The sequence below is a fragment of the Tripterygium wilfordii genome, chromosome 9 (assembly GCF_013401445.1).
Source record: "Tripterygium wilfordii isolate XIE 37 chromosome 9, ASM1340144v1, whole genome shotgun sequence".
Lineage (NCBI taxonomy): Eukaryota > Viridiplantae > Streptophyta > Magnoliopsida > Celastrales > Celastraceae > Tripterygium > Tripterygium wilfordii.
This window is the reverse complement of record NC_052240.1, coordinates 9,310,479-9,327,068: the sequence shown is the minus strand read 5'-3', so window position 1 is coordinate 9,327,068 and position 16,590 is coordinate 9,310,479.

Sequence of the window (16,590 nt, the reverse complement as noted above, 5' to 3'; positions counted from 1 at the left end):
ATACCACATCCTTAAATACATTAGGATTTTCTTTGGGAATACATATTGGAATGTATAAAGAGCATGCTTTACAAGCTAAATCAACATAATAGCTACGAAGGCTTGAAAAAGTAAAAGATTGGGATAAAAAGTAGTTGATTGGAGTCATGTGAAGTGTAAATTAAAGGGCAAAGTTTAGAGACGCGGAAACTGTTTGACGCGATGCAACAAAAAATCCTTACCCAAGATTCGAAGAAATAGTGTTGGATTCAAAGGATTCCTGATGCGATGGTGCCATTCGAGAAGACTCCGATAATAAGCTACTTAGATTCCTCTTTTGCCAACGGATAGCATTTAGGGACGGAGGTATTAAGGGATTAGGGGCACGTGCCCCCTGAATTTCAGAAAAAAATTACTAGTTATATATGTAGGTGCCCAAAATGGTATGGCCCTACATGGTCATATAACGACAAATCTAGTTGGACTGTCCGGGCTCACAAACCTACCTTGAGGCCCATGTATAATCATTACATCACTGCTAAGTAACGTAGCAGTCATCTGACACCATATGTGACATAATGTCTGACACTTATTGTAGGAGTATTATGGTCTGTTTACTTTACTACTTTTATAGTAACCTTTCCTTAACAAACAAGAACTAGGTTTCAAGACATCTTTACTGTATTGGCAGCCGTATAAAGGCGCCAATATAGTAAAGGCGCTGGCACGTACGAGCGCCACTTCATGAACTACTTTTCCCGTAAAGCAGTTTCTGTCAATCCAGTTTACGGCCGACATTTATGGATGTGACAGGCTCATATCCCTAGGTATGACTTTCTTTCATATACGTATCTACTCATTAATTACCGCCTACTATTCAATCCATACCCTCATCGACACTTGTCTTGTTCATTTCATGTTGTTACTTTACCGTTTTATCTATCAATCCTGACACAACCAAGATAATAGACTTTTCATACATCTCCTTTATACCAGCTGGTCCAATACGACAAGTGGAATGTACACACAACTCCCAAGGTTGATCTTCATTCTTCTATAAATACCCCCCTCCTTCTATATCAGGGGATCGAGCATATCACGCCCCGATCCGCGGAACGTGAAGAAAAGGACAATGACATCCCAACCAACACACCAAACACAACCACGTGCATCTCATGTGGTACATCCCAAAATAACATAAAATTTTTCTGAAAATTTCAACAGCATCTCCCCATAAATTGGAAAAACCGACCTGTAAACAGATCACACACGAAGAAAAACACTTCTAATACCATCACAATCAATCGACCCGTAGGTCTACCGTCAAACACATACCTCATCATCATCATTAAACACACCGTAGTCATGGGCCACCATTCCCGGCCAACAAAACATCACCATACATCAATCCAGCCATAACCATAGTACATCAATGTACTTAAACAACTAAAGGATGCTAACATCACGCCATACATAGATATATACACACACACATGTCAAATAAACACAAAAGTCCAGGCCACCTCCGTCACGTGTCCTCCTATTGATCCGCGGCCTGTGCACTAGATCCTGTCTCACCTGTGGGGAGGGAAAGTAGATAGGGTGAGCAGAAGGCTCAGTAGGGATGAAACATAAGGGCACAAGTAAAGAATAATAAGGTTGGAGAAGAAACAACGTTTAATCAATGCAACAAAATACAATGCAAACTAATGCACCCGATCAACCCAACCGAACCTCCATATCCGCACCCAAGCCGACGGATCAGATTCCCGTCATATGGTGATAAGCCGATAAGAATCCACCGCACTACCTCTCTCTCTAGCATCCAATCAATACCACAATCACATGTCTGCCAATCTCAAACCGCTAGAGAGAAGGTTGGCATGCATATGGTCACAACCACTTACCGCTGGCCCCACAGTGATATCTTATCCTGCCACGCCTGGCCTAGCGTCAAATAACTAGCCAGTGTGAAGTAATAAATACCGCTACGGGAATCCTATGGACTAGGACCATCACAAGGTTCCTATCCATCATCCACGCACGTGCCCAAATAACATCCAACACCTAACGTGAGCCCGGGACCACCCTCGGAACTCACCATGCATCTAATGTAAATTCTTACAATTCATGTCATTCGTGCAACACATATATATATAAACATTCATTCGTCATGATGCATGAAGATTTATATAATGCCCGATTTATGACCAAGCATTCCAGGTTATATAATCACCAAACTAAATCACATATAATATGTCATTGACAAGTAGATAAAGAAACAATGGTAAGCCGTCAAGGCTTGTTTCCTCTCGAAAAGATTGAGACGGAAACCAAAACTTACCATTTAAGCAAGTCGGTGGCTTGTAAATATTTCAAAATAAAAGGGTAAGAAATCCCTACCTTGAAGTGGACTCGAAATTCTCACCAACAAGCAATGTACACTCCACGCCAATTCACAAACCTATTTAATGAAATGAACTCCACTTAGTTCCCATATTCATCAACCCATTCAAATCCCACATTCCATACTACACAATATCCCCATTTCCACTAAATTCATATTCTACCTTAATTCTCTAAGGTTAAACAATTAAAATCATATCACAATATTATTTTTCATCCTAACACAACCTCAATTGGGGTCAAGAACCCTTACCTTGAAGCTTGGTAATTCCACCAAATCAAGATAACAAAGGATTCTCTTGAATTGGTTCAAAAACCTCACTTGAACCTAGAAATATAACAAAATTAGAACCAAATTGGAAGTTATTGAACAAACAAACTCTCATTGAGCCAAAAACCCCAAAACCAATTTAACTCTCAAACCCTAAAACCAAAACTTTACCTCAAGCCAACTATTTTCTTGTAGAAAATTAAAGTGTGGGTATAATTTCAACCTTGGAGCACCCTTGGCTGGCCGGAAACTCGCTTGAGTCTCATTGGAATAGTGCCACTGCCTTGTGTGGTTTGAGGAGAAGACACAACTAAGCTTTTGTCTTTTTTTTTAAACATATGTTACTCGGGTGAAGGCATCTGCGCTTTCACCCTTTTTTTTTCAAACAAATTTATTTTTAACAATACTTTAAGTTCTTTATATATATATATATATATATACATTTTGTTCTTTTACTCATTTGACCTTAACTTTAACTCTAATATTCTTTAAGCCTCCCAATAATTCTTTTTACCCTACAATTTATTCTTTTATAACTAAATCCAATTTATTCATTTTATTTTTATTATTGTATATTTTTTTTTATTTTGGGACGGAATATTACATCCTCCCCTCCTTATAAAAATTTCTCCCTCGAAATTTATGTACGTACCCGTGGATATAAATAAATCGGGATACTTTTCCCGCATCTTGGACTCCAACTCCCACGTCGCTTCCTCCGTCCCGTGATGCAACCATAGCACCTTTACCAATGGAATTACACTCGATCTAGTATTCTTCCACCTCTAAAGCGGACCAATCTAACACATGTGAAGGATCCGGTTCATATTTCCTCAACACCGATACATGAAACACGTTATGAACCTTGGGCAATCGTGGTGGAAGAGCCAACCGATATGCCACCTGTCCAATCCGCTCTAAAATCTCAAGCGGTCCAACATACCGCAGAGCTAGCTTCCCTTGCTTGCTAAATCTCTGAATTCCCCTACGTGGACTCACCTTCAAGAATACTTTATCACCCACCACAAACTCCAATGGTCTTCTTCTTCAGTCGGCGTAGGACTTTTGCTTACTTTGAGCCGTAAGTAAACGCTTTTGAATCCTTTGCACCTTCTCTTGCATCTCTTTCACCAAATCCGGACCTGACAATGTCGTTTCTCCTATCTCCGCCCAACACAATGGTGATCTACAAGGTCTCCCATACAAAGCTTCATACGACGCCATTTCAATGCTACTTTGGTAGGAGTTGTTGTATACAAACTCTACCAAAGGCATATGATCCTCCCAACTCCCCCGAAATCCATAACGCATGCCCGAAGCATGTCCTCCAATATCTGAATAGTCCCCTCACTCTAACCATCACTCTCCGGATGAAACACAGTAGAGAAACACAGTTTTGTTCCTAATGCCTCTTGCAAGCTCTCCCAAAACCTACTAGTAAATCGTGGATCTCTATCCAATACTATAGAAAGTGGCACTCCATGCAACCTCACAATCTCATGAATGTATAATCGGCTCAAAGACTCCAACGTGTCTATCTTGCTAACTGGAAGAAAATGTGCCGATTTTGTCAATTTATCCACAATCACCCATATTGCATCATGCCCACTAGGAGATCTCGGCAATGCCGTCAAAAAATCCATCGTGATATATTCCCATTTCCACTCTGCCACCGGAAGTGGCTGTAACAACCCGTCGGTCTCTGGTGCTCCGCCTTTACCTACTGACAAGTAAGACACTTCACAATATACCTTGCCACATCTGCCTTCATACCCCTCCACCAAAACTGTCTCTGCAAATCCCTACACATCTTGGTACCCCCTGGATGCATAGCAAATCTCGAATAATGCGCCTCTCTCAAAATCTCCTCACGTAACTCCTCATCTTCGGGTACTATCAATCGTCCTACACATCGTACTCCTCTATCCGTGCCTCTAATCCAACCACTCTCCTCTTCAAAAGTATCAAATGTAGCATCTCCAATTTGAGCATCTATTACTCTTTGGATCAATACAGGGCAAGTAACAATGCTTCCCAAGTACATCTGACTACCCTGCTCTTATAGCTCCAACCAAAAACTATCAATCATCTCCAACATCTCCCACTCTCGCACTGCCAACCTCGCAACTCGGTTCTTTCTACTCAGGGCATCTGTAACTACATTCGCCTTCCCTGGATTGTAATTCAATGAGAAATCATAATCCTCCAAGTATTCCATCCACCTTCGTTACCTTTGATTCAACTCTTTTTGCGTGAAGAGATACTTGAGGCTCTTGTGATCTGAGAACACCTTAAATCTCTCTCCATACAAATAATATCTCCACTGCTTCAATACAAATACTACCGCCGCCAACTCTAGGTCATGCACTGGGTAATTATGTTCATGTGTCTTCATCAATCGCGAACCATACTCTACAACTCTTCCCTGCTGCATCAATACACATCCTAGTCCAACTCTAGATGCATCGTAATACACCTGATATCCCACATCTCTCTCCGGAACAATCAACACCGGTGAAGATGTGAGTTTCCGTTTCAACTCCTGAAATGCCAACTCACACTTCTCCGACCACACAAACGAAACTCCCTTTCACGTAAGACGAGTCAATGATGAAGCAACACGGGAGAAATCCCGAATAAATCTCCTATAATAACCAGCTAGCCCCAAGAAACTCCGTATCTCCGTAACATTCTTAGGTCGCTCCCACTTCACTACCACCTCCACTTTCGATGCATCAACTGCCACTCCCTCCTGAGTAATCACATGACCCAAGAACTTCACCTCTGTCACCTAGAATTCACACTTGCTCAGTTTTGCATACAACCGATGTTCTCTCTGTTGGACCTATGGTCCTATATGTCTAATTTTGATGATATTAAATCATTTATAAATCATAATGAAACATTAAAGCAATATTTGATTTATATGAATTGAATTTAAATGACTATATATTTTTTAGATAGTGCTGGAAATTAAGTTTTAAAAACAAACATACATGGACTAAGTTAGAGCATCAATTTTCCAATTATCATATCTTAACCAACTTAGGTCCAAATGACTTGAAACTTGAATCACATATACATGAAGGTTTAATATATGTTCTAGGACTATAATCATGAGAAATTAAGTGCATCACATATATATTTGGTCATATGCTTAAATTCCGCCAAAACTAGGTTTTACCTAATTTTGTGCATATGTGTTCTTTGTGAACGTGGTGAACCAAATGAACTCCGATTTAAATGAAATTTCGTGTGCATCTTAGTTTCATCACTATGAACATATTTGATTTAGTAAAGTTCAAGAGAAAAGGTCATTTACACTGAGTTAGCAAAATGACTTTGAATTTACACTTAGAATTTATCGGTTTCACTATTAGTGATCAAATTGCTTGGTTGAGTGACCAAACGATTTCCGATTGTTATGAAATTTTACATGGACATTCTAATACATATAAAATGATTTATCATGAAGTAATATGAATTTTCTGGGTTGTTTTTCTAATATAATTAACCTATGCGCTCTATATGAAGCTCTTTGAGCTTACATGCAATTGGGGAGTTCTACCTCCTATTTCCTTGTAGGTTAATCATCATTGTGGTCTCATATGCCTCAGAATTCAGTATGTTCAAGAGTGGTCGAAGTCCAGTTTCTAAGAATGAGCTTGGAGCTCTAGGAAACTATGAAAAATCCTATATTTGCCAACTTTCCACTAAGGCACTTAATCAAGTTGAATGAATCAAACATTGAGGCTATTGGTTGTGGTCTTCATGGAGATACAACTCTTTTCAAACATGTGGGACAAACCTTGTCCTCTCTATCATTAGTGATATATTCTTGTTTGACATTTTCACTCAAGACATGTGCTACCAAGAAAGTTAGGTTGGTGCAATCAAACAAGATCCTTGACATTTTCACTCAAGACATGTGCTACCAAGAAAGTTATGTTGGTGCAATCAAACAAGATCCTTGACTAAGGGATCACTTTTGAAGTCTTTGATTCAAAATGAAGGGACAAGATGGCATAGTACAATCTACATCCATGGCTGAGAATTAAAGAGAGTTTGAATGGTCAAGATTTGAAGACATACATTGATCAAATGGTTGTGCATAAGACAACTTTCTTGCTTGCAATTTTTGACTTAAAAAAGGAGCATGTGCAACGTCTATATGCTCTATGGTGGAGATTTGTTTGCTCAAATCATCAATGACCAAGATTAGGAGCTGCAATGGATGGTAGAGATCAACTCTTGAAGTTTGATCCAATGGCTACAAGCATAGGAGAGAATTGCCTTTAAAAGAGGATCTTCCCTTTCATACAACTTGGAGAAGCAAATTGAAAAATTATCCTTGAGAGAAACCTCTTGCTATCAAGTTCATCAATCATCAAGCTTTCTTGCTATTTGCTACAACAATCTTCTCCAATACAAGCCTCTACAATCAAGGACTTCTCACTACTCTTGCTTTTGCAAAAGGGAAGTTCCTATATCCTTTAGGCTTTGTTTGCTTACAATCTAAACCTCTCTTGTTCTTAAAATCCTATCTTTGAGAGTGTTGCTGTAATCTTGAGAGTTCCACACCAAATACCTTTGAGGTAACCTGTGAGAACCTTGGTTGAAAATCCCATTGAAAAAATTCCCTTTGTTAAGGGAAATTGTAAACATTGAAGTTTGAGGGAGTTCTTAGAAACCCTTGGTGTAAGGAGTTTTGTGGGTCTCTTAAAACCACACCTTAGTGGAGTTGGGAAAATCCTAGGTTGGTGAATCTAGGTAGTAGACGTAGGAGAAGGGTCTCCGAACTACTATAAATCGCTGTGTTGATTTCTTTGTTTACTTGTTTATATTTACTACTTGTTTCAAACTGCAGGATTTTCAAAACCCTAATCTGTCCGAGATTAGCAGACTGCCTTAAACTTTGAATTTTGATCTGAAATTTTGATATAGTGTTTATTAAGGTGTTGTGACATTGCATATAAAATTTCGTTGCATTTTGACATCATTTGATAGGTAAAATCTGAGTTGAAAAATCTGTGTGCAGTGTGTTGCTTGAAAATCTGTTTTGTGCAATTCTTGATTATTTGATATTTGGTCATTCACTATATTGTATCACATCTTGCATTGGATTGAATATTGATTAGGAAAATCATTAGAGTCCAAATTTGTGTGCTACTTGTTAATTGCCATTAATTTGTTTAAATTGAAAAAGGGATTCCAATTGGAATTTGGGGACACAATTCACCCCCCCTCTTGTGTTAAACTCGATCCGTCAATTGGTATCGGAGCAGGTTAGCTAAAACTAGGAGTTATATCCTATTTGGCATATTTATGGCAAATATTAATTCTTATGGTGAGGCCGAAGGCCTATCCATGAATAGACCACCATTTTTCAATGGCTTGCAATACGGTTTTTGGAAAAATAGGATGAAAATTTTTATAAATTCCATTGATTATGATTTGTGGGAAGTTGTAGAGAATGGTCCTTATGTTCCTAGGAAACTTTTGGGTGATGAGATGGTAGATAAGGAAAAGAGTGAGTTTACTAAGGAAGATAAGAGATTACTTAGCCTAAATAATAAGGCAATCAACACTTTGCACATTGCACTTATTAGGAGTGAATTTGATTACATAGCTCAATGTAAGAGTGCGAAGGAGATTTGGGATATGTTAGAGTTGAAGCATGAAGGAACAAGTCAAGTGAAGGACTCTAAGATAAACATGCTAGTCACCGAGTTTGAAACATTTAGAATGAAGAAGGGTGAGAGCATTAGGGAGATGTTTTCTAGACTTACTTGCATATGTAATGAATTAGAAGCTTTGAACAAACCATATGAGGAAGTTGATAAGGTCCAAAAGATCCTTAGGAGTTTACCTAGGATTTGGAAAGATAAGGTAGTAGCCATTAAAGAGGCTAAAGACCTTAGGAAGCTTAAGATAGAGGAATTAATAGGAAGTCTAATGACACATGAGTTGGAGATGTCAAGATTAGATGAGGAAGATGCACCACCTAAGAAAAATGGCTTAGCTCTTAGGATCAATAGTGACACTAGTTCGGATTCTAGTGATGATGATAGTGAAATAGGGGCAGCCCTATTAGCTAAGCATTTCAAGAAGTTCTTGAAGATGAACAAACGTGGAGGATTCAAGAATAGAAAGGCTTTTAAAGAAAAGAGAGAGGAGAAAGAGAAAGAAAAGAGTACTTGCTTTAAGTGTGGCAAAGTAGGTCACTTTATGGCCGATTGCCCTAAGCTTCAAAAGAATAAGCATAAGGAATATAGAGAGAAAGAGAAGAAGAAGGACAAAGGGAAGAAGGAGAAGAAGGCATTCAAGGCCACTTGGGATGATTCTTCATCATCATCTTCAAGTGATAGTGAAGAGGAACTCCAAGCCAACTTGTGTCTCATGGCAAATGAGGAAGAGGAAGTGTCCTCATCAAATTCGGATGAGATGGTAACATCTTCTAAACCTTCTTATGATGAGCTCTCTTGTGTTTATGATGAACTTTATATTGCTTATGAGAAATTAATGCATAAACACAAGCATACTAAGAAAGAAGTTAGTAGACTTTCTAAAGTAGAAAAAATGCATCTAAATGAGTGTTGTGATTTGAAATCTAAATATGATGATGTATGTTTTTCACTTGATGCATTAGTTCAAGAAAATGAGGATTTAAAAGATCAATTGAAAACATGTGTTAATTCTAGTGACATTGCATCATCTAGCAATTCACATGACTTAGATGCTTTGCATGCTAGGATTCATGAGCTAGAAGGTGAGTTGGATACATGGGATGATCATGAGTGCATTATTATGCCTAACTCTTCTTCTCTACAAAAAGAGCTTGATATGGCCAACGAGAAATACAATATGCTTGAAAAACAATTTTCAAAATTTTCTATGAGTTCTTCTAAATTGGATGAACTTCTTGCATCTCAAAGACATTATCTTGACAAGAGTGGATTAGGATATGATCCTATGAAACTTAAGGACACCCTAGAGGCTAAGGAGGCCACGGTCAATGTGAATAAAAATGGTACCTACCCCAAGGGTAAGGCTAATGTTCCTAAGGGAACTACACCTAGGAAGAGAAAAGTTTATGTGAAGAAGGTTTGGGTGCCTAAAGGGTTGAATGACTTTGAAAAGAAAGCATATGTGATGAGAACTTTCAAAATTGATGCATATGCCTTTATTGCTACTAACCCCAAAGGATCCAAAGTTTGGATACCTAAGGTATATTAAACATGTGTTTATCTAGGTGTGCTTAAAATCCAAATCCGAATCATGCAAATGGTATTTGGATAGTGGTTGTTCTAGACACATGACGGGAGATGCTTCATTATTCACATCCTTTGAAGCAAAGAAGAATGGAGGATTTGTGACCTTTGGAGACAAGGTCAAAGGTAAGATCCTAGGCTTGGGATCCATAGGTAACTCTTCTTTCTCCCTTAGTGAAGTAAGATTGGTTGAAAATTTATCTTTTAATTTATTGAGTGTTAGTCATTTAGCCGATAAAGGCTTTGATATTCTTTTCAAATATGATAAATGTTATGTGTTTGATGTTTATGGTAATGTTGTGAAATTAGGAAGTAGAAGTGGTGATATGTATGTAATGCATTTTGATGCTATGAAAAATTCTAAAATATCTTGCTTGCTTGCTAAGAATGATGATGCTTTGCATTGGCATAGAAGATTAGGTCATATCGGAATGTCTACATTGAAAAAGTTGTGTGCCAATGAACTTATTAGAGGATTGCCTAAGTTAAATTTCAATGTTGAACATGTTTGTGATGTTTGTGTTAGGGGTAAACAAACTAAAGAGTCTTTTAAGCCTAAACTTGATATTAGTACTTCTAGGCCTCTAGAATTGTTACATATGGATTTATTTGGTCCTAGTAGAGTTAGGAGTCTAGGTGGAAAATACTATGCATTTGTTATTGTGGATGATTATACTAGATTTACATGGTGTTTGTTTCTTGTGCATAAAAGTGATGCATTGCATGCTTTTGAAAACTTACTTAGGAGATTGCAAAATGAGCATAACTTAAAAGTTTCAAAAATTAGAAGTGACCATGGAGGTGAATTTGAAAATGTTAATTTTGATTCTTTGTGTGCTTCTTTTGGTATTAAACATGAGTTTAGTGCTCCTAGGACACCTCAACAAAATGGGGTTGTAGAAAGGAAGAATAGAACTTTACAAGAACTAGGAAGAACCATGCTTCTAGAATATAATCTTCCTAAATATTTTTGGGCCGAAGCTACTAGTAATGCATGTTATGTGAGTAATAGACTTAGCATTAGAAAAGGATTAAAGAAAACTCCTTATGAACTCTTGTATGGCAAGAAACCTAAAGTAGATTACTTTAAGGTTTTTGGTGCTAAATGTTTTATTTTAAATACCAAAGACAATTTGGATAAATTTGATGCAAAGAGTGACATTGGAATATTTTTAGGATATTCATCATCATCTAAAGCATATAGAGTATTTAACTCTAGAACTAAAATTGTGGAAGAAAGTGTAAATGTTAAATTCGATGATATGACCACACTTGCTCCAAATGTGCGTGTAGAAAATAAATTTTCAGATTTGGAACATCCTTTGAAGCACAAAAATGAAGGTACACATGGAGTACAATTGCTAGAAGAAGATGAAGATGATGTCCCTTTGGTGGAGAACTTAAGGGAGATGAATATCTCAAATGAAGAAACACCACCAAATGAAGAAAGTGAAGGTGAACCCGAGGGAAATGAAGAACCAAAAGAAGCTGAAAATGCTATGGAACAACCGGGTGTTCACAAATACAAGGTGATGAAGTCTCATCCAAAAGAACTAATTATTGGAGACTTGCATCAAGGAAGGCAACTAAGAGCCAAAAGGGACTCTACGGTTAATTCTAATCCTTTAAACTCTTTTGCCATGCTTTCTTTAGTAGAGCCTAAAAATGTACGTGATGCTTTGCATGATGATGATTGGGTGTATGCCATGCAAGAGGAGTTAGAACAATTTGAGAGAAGTAAGGTTTGGACTCTTTGTCCTAAACCTAAAGACCACACCATTATAGGAACAAAATGGGTCTATAGGAATAAGATGGATGAAAATGGTAATGTAACTAGGAACAAAGCTAGATTAGTGGCCCAAGGATATTGCCAAGAAGAGGGCATTGACTTTGATGAAACCTTTGCACCGGTTGCAAGGTTAGAGGCTATTAGATTATTGCTTGCATTTGCATGTTACAAAAATATCAAACTTTTTCAAATGGATGTGAAAAGTGCATTTTTAAATGGTGTGATAAATGAGGAAGTTTATGTTAAACAACCTCCCGGATTTGAAAGTAAGAAATTTCCAAACCATGTTTACAAACTAGACAAGGCTTTATATGGTTTAAAACAAGCTCCTAGAGCTTGGTATGAAAGATTGTCTAAGTTCTTGCTTGAAAATGGTTTTCAATGTGGTAGTATTGATGATACTTTGTTTATTAAATACAAAGGTCTTGATATGCTAATTGTGCAAATATATGTTGATGATATTGTGTTTGGTGCTACATTAGAATCTATGTGTGAAGATTTTGCATTATGCATGAAGAATGAATTTGAAATGAGTATGATGGGTGAGTTGACTTACTTTCTAGGTTTACAAATTAAACAAACCCCACTTGGCACTCACATTAGTCAAACTAAGTATACAAATGAGATATTAAAAAGGTTTGGCATGGATATTTCTAAAGGTTCATCCACACCTATGGGAGTGGGAACCAAATTAGAACCCGACCTAGATGGTAATGATGTTGATCAAAAGAGATATAGGTCAATGATTGGCAGTTTACTTTACTTGACTGCATCTAGGCCCGATATTATGTTTAGTGTTTGCATGTGTGCAAGATTTCAATCTAATCCTAAGCAAACACATCTCATGGCCATAAAGAAGATTCTTAGGTACTTAAAAGACACACCTTCCCTAGGGTTGTGGTATGATAAGAAATCTTCATTTGACTTGCATTCATTTGTAGATGCCGACTTTGCGGGTTGTAAAATAAATAGGAAAAGTACTAGTGGTACTTGTCAATACCTAGGAAATATGCTCATATCTTGGTTCTCCAAGAAGCAAACATGTGTTGCTTTGAGCACTACCGAAGCCGAATATATGGCTATTGGTAGTTGTACTTGCCAATTGCTTTGGATTAAACAACAAATGCTTGATTTTAATATGGAATTTTCAAACATTCCAATTCTTTGTGATAACATAAGTGCCATACATTTGTCTAAGAATCCTAGATATCATGGTAAAGCTAAGCATATAGACATTAGACATCATTTCATTAGAGATCATGTTGCTAAAAAGAACATTGTGCTTGAACATGTAGAAGGGGAACATAATATTGCCGATTTGTTCACTAAACCTTTAGCTAAGGATAGATTCATAAAACTAAGAAATGCATTGGGTTTGTGTGAAGCACCTTGAGTGCATATTACTTGAATGCATATCCTTGTTTGATTGATATCCCAAGATTGAACTTGAATGCTTATTATATTTTCTTGGTGATATGTGCTTATAAGCTAAATGTATAAATTGGTATGCATGATTGAAAGGGGAGTAACCTAGTGTCATTAGGAGGCCATGGGTCACTTAGTGTGATAGGCTCCAAATTAGGTCACTTAGGTTCTATTAGTTCAATTGGTGTGTAGCCATGATTATTTGTTGATGAGAACTAGTTTTGATATTATTTGAAGAATGTTTATGGTCTTAAATCACTTTTGTGATAAAATCTCAAAAATGCTTATAAATCTTTTACAAAACTTGCATCAACCCCTTAGTTCTCCACTTTTTGATTTATTACAAAAAGGGGGAGAGACATGATGATAAATTGCATTAAAATCATTTGCCAAAATGCATATATAGGCATAACTTAAGGGGGAGTGTATATGCCATGATTGGGAGAGAATAGATGTTAAAGTAAGGGGGAGCTAAGCTTACTTAACTAAAGTTGTATATGAGTTTCAAAAGTGTTTTAAATTGATATCATTAAACTTTTTAATGCACTTTGAATTGATATTAAATTCAATTACAATCAAATAGACATTTATATCATGCATGTTTTGTAATCATCAAAAAGGGGGAGATTGTTGGACCTATAGTCCTATATGTCTAATTTTGATGATATTAAATCATTTATAAATCATAATGAAACATTAAAGCAATATTTGATTTATATGAATTGAATTTAAATGACTATATATTTTTTAGATAGTGCTGGAAATTAAGTTTTAAAAACAAACATACATGGACTAAGTTAGAGCATCAATTTTCCAATTATCATATCTTAACCAACTTAGGTCCAAATGACTTGAAACTTGAATCACATATACATGAAGGTTTAATATATGTTCTAGGACTATAATCATGAGAAATTAAGTGCATCACATATATATTTGGTCATATGCTTAAATTCCGCCAAAACTAGGTTTTACCTAATTTTGTGCATATGTGTTCTTTGTGAACGTGGTGAACCAAATGAACTCCGATTTAAATGAAATTTCGTGTGCATCTTAGTTTCATCACTATGAACATATTTGATTTAGTAAAGTTCAAGAGAAAAGGTCATTTACACTGAGTTAGCAAAATGACTTTGAATTTACACTTAGAATTTATCGGTTTCACTATTAGTGATCAAATTGCTTGGTTGAGTGACCAAACGATTTCCGATTGTTATGAAATTTTACATGGACATTCTAATACATATAAAATGATTTATCATGAAGTAATATGAATTTTCTGGGTTGTTTTTCTAATATAATTAACCTATGCGCTCTATATGAAGCTCTTTGAGCTTACATGCAATTGGGGAGTTCTACCTCCTATTTCCTTGTAGGTTAATCATCATTGTGGTCTCATATGCCTCAGAATTCAGTATGTTCAAGAGTGGTCGAAGTCCAGTTTCTAAGAATGAGCTTGGAGCTCTAGGAAACTATGAAAAATCCTATATTTGCCAACTTTCCACTAAGGCACTTAATCAAGTTGAATGAATCAAACATTGAGGCTATTGGTTGTGGTCTTCATGGAGATACAACTCTTTTCAAACATGTGGGACAAACCTTGTCCTCTCTATCATTAGTGATATATTCTTGTTTGACATTTTCACTCAAGACATGTGCTACCAAGAAAGTTAGGTTGGTGCAATCAAACAAGATCCTTGACATTTTCACTCAAGACATGTGCTACCAAGAAAGTTATGTTGGTGCAATCAAACAAGATCCTTGACTAAGGGATCACTTTTGAAGTCTTTGATTCAAAATGAAGGGACAAGATGGCATAGTACAATCTACATCCATGGCTGAGAATTAAAGAGAGTTTGAATGGTCAAGATTTGAAGACATACATTGATCAAATGGTTGTGCATAAGACAACTTTCTTGCTTGCAATTTTTGACTTAAAAAAGGAGCATGTGCAACGTCTATATGCTCTATGGTGGAGATTTGTTTGCTCAAATCATCAATGACCAAGATTAGGAGCTGCAATGGATGGTAGAGATCAACTCTTGAAGTTTGATCCAATGGCTACAAGCATAGGAGAGAATTGCCTTTAAAAGAGGATCTTCCCTTTCATACAACTTGGAGAAGCAAATTGAAAAATTATCCTTGAGAGAAACCTCTTGCTATCAAGTTCATCAATCATCAAGCTTTCTTGCTATTTGCTACAACAATCTTCTCCAATACAAGCCTCTACAATCAAGGACTTCTCACTACTCTTGCTTTTGCAAAAGGGAAGTTCCTATATCCTTTAGGCTTTGTTTGCTTACAATCTAAACCTCTCTTGTTCTTAAAATCCTATCTTTGAGAGTGTTGCTGTAATCTTGAGAGTTCCACACCAAATACCTTTGAGGTAACCTGTGAGAACCTTGGTTGAAAATCCCATTGAAAAAATTCCCTTTGTTAAGGGAAATTGTAAACATTGAAGTTTGAGGGAGTTCTTAGAAACCCTTGGTGTAAGGAGTTTTGTGGGTCTCTTAAAACCACACCTTAGTGGAGTTGGGAAAATCCTAGGTTGGTGAATCTAGGTAGTAGACGTAGGAGAAGGGTCTCCGAACTACTATAAATCGCTGTGTTGATTTCTTTGTTTACTTGTTTATATTTACTACTTGTTTCAAACTGCAGGATTTTCAAAACCCTAATCTGTCCGAGATTAGCAGACTGCCTTAAACTTTGAATTTTGATCTGAAATTTTGATATAGTGTTTATTAAGGTGTTGTGACATTGCATATAAAATTTCGTTGCATTTTGACATCATTTGATAGGTAAAATCTGAGTTGAAAAATCTGTGTGCAGTGTGTTGCTTGAAAATCTGTTTTGTGCAATTCTTGATTATTTGATATTTGGTCATTCACTATATTGTATCACATCTTGCATTGGATTGAATATTGATTAGGAAAATCATTAGAGTCCAAATTTGTGTGCTACTTGTTAATTGCCATTAATTTGTTTAAATTGAAAAAGGGATTCCAATTGGAATTTGGGGACACAATTCACCCCCCCTCTTGTGTTAAACTCGATCCGTCACTCTCAAGGTCTGTAATACTATTCTTAAATGCTACTCATGCTCCTCTATGGTAGGTGAATAAATCAGAATGTCATCTATGAATACAATCACAAAATGATCAAGAAATGGGTGAAGAACCCGCTCCATCAAGTCCATGAACGCTGTCGGGGCATTTGTGAGCCCAAATGGCATCATCAAGAACTCATGGTGTCCATATCGAGTTCTAAATGCTGTTTTTGAAACATCCTCCTCCCGAATCCTCAACTGATGATAGCCCGATCGCAAATTAATCTTCGAAAAGTGTCGTGCTCCTCTCAATTGATCAAATAAGTCATTGATTCTCGGCAACGGATACTTATTCTTCACAGTGACCCGATTCAACTGTCGATAATCAATGCACATATGCAAC